The sequence below is a fragment of the Hyperolius riggenbachi genome, chromosome 4, assembly GCF_040937935.1.
Source record: "Hyperolius riggenbachi isolate aHypRig1 chromosome 4, aHypRig1.pri, whole genome shotgun sequence".
In the NCBI taxonomy this organism is placed as follows: domain Eukaryota; kingdom Metazoa; phylum Chordata; class Amphibia; order Anura; family Hyperoliidae; genus Hyperolius; species Hyperolius riggenbachi.
The window spans coordinates 136,706,670-136,712,669 of NC_090649.1; positions in this window are offsets into that span (position 1 = coordinate 136,706,670).

Consider the following 6,000-nt stretch of genomic DNA (forward strand, 5'->3'; position numbering starts at 1 on the left):
TGCCGCTCTGGCCCCTCCCCAGCTTGGCAGTCACCAATTAGACAGTGCCTGCTGAGCTGGGGGCAGGCTGTGGCAATGCAGATGGTCGTGGCCAGAGCCTACATGGCAATTTAATAGAAATCACCAGGGCCCAATCTGTGAAGGAAGCTGAGCAATGACCTACCTGAAAGGTGGGCGCTAGAACAGGTAAGTAATTAATCCCCCCCCCCCCCATCTACCATCATTAAGAATGAACCTGTCATGACAGGCTCTGTCAGTTTTAATTTAGGTACTCATTAACCTCCTTGGCGGTAACCCCATGTGTGACACGGGGTAAGCCGCCGGAGGGTGCCGCTCAGGCCCTGCCTGGCCGATTTACATAATTTTTTTTTTCAAACACGCAGCTAGCACTTTGCTAGCTGCGTGTTTGGTCTCATCGCCGCCACCGATGCGCCGCATCCCCCCGCATACCCCTTGCGCAGCCTGGCCAATCGCCGCCAGGCTGCGCTATGGGGTGGATCAGGATTCCCTGTGACGTCACGACGTCGGCGACGTCGATGACATCACTCCGTTCGTCGCCATGGCGACGGGGGAAGCCCTCAAGGAAATCCCGTTCAGAACGGGATTTCCTTATGGGCAAGCGGCGCCGGCGGCGATCGGCGAGTACGGGGGACGCCGCAGGGAGGGGGGAAGCATGTAGCTAGCGCTAGGCTAGCTACATGATAAAAAAAAAATAGAAAAAAACCCTCCCGCGGCCACGCAGCCGCAAATATCATACCGCCACGGAGGTTAAAGAGAAACTGTAGTGGGAAAATAATATAATGAATAAAATTGCTTATATTTTACAGTATCAGTTATAAATAATTTGCTCATTGTTTGCCCATTGTAAAAACTTACCTCAATCCGATTTACATTCTGAAATTTATTACAGGTGGCCACATGTTTAGTGCTGACAGTTGATCTTTGTGTAATGTTCGTTTGCTGAGAGTTCTATGGACAGAGGGAGATACTGTTTGCTTGGCAGTTGGAAACAGTCATTATTTCCCGTTATTATTATTTTATATTTAAACATCTACAAAGTAGATTGAATGTTTTATTGTCTCTGATGTCAGTCTAGTAAATGTTCCAGAGTTAAAATACAAAAGCTATTAACCTTTTTCTATCTCTCCCTTGCCCGCCCCTTAGAAATTGTATTCTTCTAGGAAGCCTTTTATGGCTGTAATTTGCTTATCAGTGAGGTTTACTATACTCCCCAAAAGGTACCAACAAAAAAGAAGCTGTCACTTGCAGGTCTGAAAATAAACTGTTTCAGGCAGCAAAATATGTCACATGTCGCCTCAGGTACACTTTAATGTGTGTGAACATCAAAACGAAGTTTCAGGCAAATAGTAAAGCCAGTGAGGGAGCCAAATATGCAGGCCACAGAGCAGGGTATCAGAATTATCAAGGCGCTAAATGCGCTGTCTGTCAGGTGGTCTCTGGTGCAATGCCAATGGGTAGTTTAGAGGAAGCACATCTTAGCACTTACAGTCACATTCAGACATGCCATGTGGCCAGTGACATAACAATGGGGGCTGCAGCCCCTGCACACATGGGGGGCTGGGGACCCTCAGGGACACGCCAGGGCCTTTTGGGGGGCAGAAGGGATTGCAGCATGAGGGGAGAGCATGGCCACTTACATCGGCGGGGAGGGGGGCCACTCCTCCCCCTCACCTCAGGCTCTCCTCTCAGTGCTCCCCCTCCAGCATAAATCATTGGCAGCCGCAGCGAGCAGGAACACATACCTCCATGCGTACAATGCGGTGAAGGTTCCACTCTCTAAGTGTCTGACGCTACTTCCTGTTTATTAGGAAGTAGCGTTAGGCACTTAGAAATCGGACCTCCGCAGTGGGACACATGGAGGTATGCCTGTGTTCCTGCCCACCGCTGCTGCCAATAATTTATGCTGGAGGGGGAGCACTGAGGGGAGAGCCCGAGGTGAGGGGGAGGAGTGGCCCTCCTCCCCGCCGATGTAGGTGGCCATGCTCACCCCTCATGCTGCGACCCCTTCTTCCCCCAAAAACAGACCTGAGTGGGTTCAGGGGGTTGGGGGCCCATCCAAATTTTTGCAGGGGGCCCCGTGATTTCTTGTAACACCCCTGCATGAGGCAGTTATTTGCTGCACGGTAACCTCACTGTGCCAAATGCTGACATGCATAGGGTTACAAAACTTGAAAAGACAGGAAATGTCCGGCACTATGGTTCATGGTTTATTCATGCAGCAAAACAAAGGAGACGTGCTGTGGCAGTGACAACATAAAGTGCGGTAACATGTGAGATGCTTGACATCACAAGGCATGAACGTCACTAAACCGTCTATGCTGTACCTGGATGTGTTGGAGGTGGCTGGTGTGGGCGCCAGAGGGTGCACGGTCCCTACGACCGTTTCGCAAGGCGGTTGCCGAGCTTCTTCTGAGGTGTGCACTAAGTGTGTGGAACAAAGGCGGAACTAGATATACGTCTGTGCAGGACGTACTTCCGTGCCGCTAAAAGGATCCGCCCTCTCTCATTTGATTGGTCCAATGCTCCAGCTCCAATAGAGATGGAGCTGAGATGCAGCCAGCTGTAAGGGGCTGGCCATGCGCGCACGTCAGAGTGACGCCGCGGGCAGCGGCCAATAGCCGTTCAGCATGGCACTAGGGCCTTACATGTTGGCCACAGTTGCCTAGTAACAAGATCGGCTGCTACGGCGAATCAAGCCAACCCGCCCATGTAAACAAAAAGGCAGGGTAAGCGTGGCGAACCGCAGCTGAACCATATCAAGTGTAGGACAACAGATGGTCAAACCAGCGGCCACAGCCGAGAACGAATGGGCAGCTTTGATGGCCGTAGAGAGTGGGAGTAATTCTCACACTCTGAGGCTTATTAGCTTATTAACAGCGGTATGGCGAAAAGTGAGCATGGAGCAAAAACTGGGGAGGGGGTAGATAGGATGGGGGTGAGGTGTACCAAGAGGGTGGTGAGGGGCAAAGTGGGTGAAAGGAGGATGCCAGTGAAAGAGAGGAAAGAGGGAGAAAAGAGGAGGTGCTTGGTACACTAGAAGGTTGGTAAAAGAGAGGGGTAGGATAATAAGTCCCAGACAGACATGGCACCGATATCGGAGGGGGCAGATTACATCATGGCGTCATGACATTATGTTGAAAAACAAGGGACGCCATGATGCAAACGCTAGGGCAACAAAAGGGTGGCCATGGGGGCCTATATGTACAGGTGGAGGAGAAGAGGAACCTAACGACCCAGGGACCTAAGGATCCAAGAAGCATGCAAGGTCCACATAATCATTTAGACCAAGCGCACCCATTGCATCTGTGCGCAGGATCCAGTGTGCTTCTTGCCTAAGCAGTAATTTCTTTTTGTCGCCACCTCTGCGAGGGGTGTTGCAGACATCAATGCATGCAAACGACAAAAGGTTTGGATTATTTTGGTGAACAGCCGACATGTGTTCGACTATCCTTGGGCAACCTTTGCCCTTCGGTAGTAAACGCACATGCTCCAAGATTCGTTCCTTCACCATCCTGGTTGTCTTGCCGATGTAAAAACGTTGGCATGGACACCAAAGCGCATAGACCACATATTTGGTCCTGCAGGTGGCAAAAAATGGAACATTACAACAGACGGGACCTAGCTGATAAGATCTGCCCGTTTTCATAAAGTGGCAAGCTTTACAGAAGCCACAACGATGGTTACCTGTGGATGTAAAATCATTCAGCCAGGTGCGCTGTGGCTTCTTGTGAAAGTCACTGTGGACCAGAACATCACCGATAGTGGGTGCTCTTTTGAAAGCTAACAGTGGTTGAGGAGGTAAGCTGTTTTTTAGGACCGGGTCCTCAAGTAACAGTGACCAGTTTTTGCTGAATGCCCACTTGATTTGTTTGGCCATAGGGGAAAATTCAAAAGAGAATACTCCAGAATTATTGGCAGGTCTGTTCTGTTTCTTCCTCTTAATGAGCTCTGATCTATCTCTCATGGTGGCTCTTCTGATGGCTCTGTCAAGCCAGTTTCAACATAATGTCATGACGCCATGATGTAATCTGCCCCCTCCGATATCGGTGCCATGTCTGTCTGGGACTTATTATCCTACCCCTCTCTTTTACCAACCTTCTAGTGTACCAAGCACCTCCTCTTTTCTCCCTCTTTCCTCTCTTTCACTGGCATCCTCCTTTCACCCACTTTGCCCCTCACCACCCTCTTGGTACACCTCACCCCCATCCTATCTACCCCCTCCCCAGTTTTTGCTCCATGCTCACTTTTCGCCATACCGCTGTTAATAAGCTAATAAGCCTCAGAGTGTGAGAATTACTCCCACTCTCTACGGCCATCAAAGCTGCCCATTCGTTCTCGGCTGTGGCCGCTGGTTTGACCATCTGTTGTCCTACACTTGATATGGTTCAGCTGCGGTTCGCCACGCTTACCCTGCCTTTTTGTTTACATGGGCGGGTTGGCTTGATTCGCCGTAGCAGCCGATCTTGTTACTAGGCAACTGTGGCCAACATGTAAGGCCCTAGTGCCATGCTGAACGGCTATTGGCCGCTGCCCGCGGCGTCACTCTGACGTGCGCGCATGGCCAGCCCCTTACAGCTGGCTGCATCTCAGCTCCATCTCTATTGGAGCTGGAGCATTGGACCAATCAAATGAGAGAGGGCGGATCCTTTTAGCGGCACGGAAGTACGTCCTGCACAGACGTATATCTAGTTCCGCCTTTGTTCCACACACTTAGTGCACACCTCAGAAGAAGCTCGGCAACCGCCTTGCGAAACGGTCGTAGGGACCGTGCACCCTCTGGCGCCCACACCAGCCACCTCCAACACATCCAGGTACAGCATAGACGGTTTAGTGACGTTCATGCCTTGTGATGTCAAGCATCTCACATGTTACCGCACTTTATGTTGTCACTGCCACAGCACGTCTCCTTTGTTTTGCTGCATGAATAAACCATGAACCATAGTGCCGGACATTTCCTGTCTTTTCAAGTTTTGTATATCTTATACCTGCTGTCCTGAGCACATAGTTCCACTGGATGTATATTTTTTGTCTGTCAGTAATTCGCAGCTGTCCCCGAGTGCCTGCCTACTCTCCCACAAATTTTGTACCAGTTTTTTGCTTCTTTGGCATTGAGCACCGGATATGTCTATTTCCGAAGAGGACAATCCTATTGAGGACCTAGACATCGCTGATCAACTGGCTAATGTACATGGTGACCACGTCACCGCAGGGAGGTCCGATCTAACCAGTTTCTTCACTATAACTGGTGGATCCAGCAGCTCTAATATCTCTGTGGGCGCCAAGGTGTTGGAACAGAACCTGGGGAGGTTGTGTGAGAGAGAAGTGGGAGTGTTCTGGACAGTCACTGCTCTGGAGAGGTACAAGGGAGAGCAATTGGTGGCCAGGGGATTTAGGAGATATCAGGAACCGTCTGAGTACAGACAAGACCCAAAGTTTGTGGAAACCTGGAAGCAGGAATTCCTGGAGCATTCAGCCCGTCTACAAGATATTGTACTTAACAGAAGCAAAATAGAACTGGACCTTCTAACAACTGCCATTTCTGAAAGCAAAGCCGAATATAGAAAACTGGTCAGTGAAGAACATTTCAAGAAGAGCATTGACAAAATCGATAAAAAACTAGCATCAGTTCAAGACAACATTAAGGCTCGTAAACTACATAAATTCCTCCGGGATAGAGAAGACTACAAGTTTGGAAGAATCTTTTCCTGGGTACAAGTCCCTGGCTCTAAACCTAGAGGAACACCCCACACCCCTATTAAACCAAGGGGATATTGGACCACGGACTCTGAATCTAGTGGGGAGGATACCCCAAAACCCCATCCGAAACAAAAACCTAAAAAACCAGCCCCTAACCCCACAGACGTCCCTTTAGGAGGCGCATCAGGCGGGGAAGAGGGAGCAGGAAGAAACAGAAAAGTCACCTGGGAAGACAAACCGAGAGGGAGAGGCAAGAAGAGGAAAACAATCCAGTAACTAGGA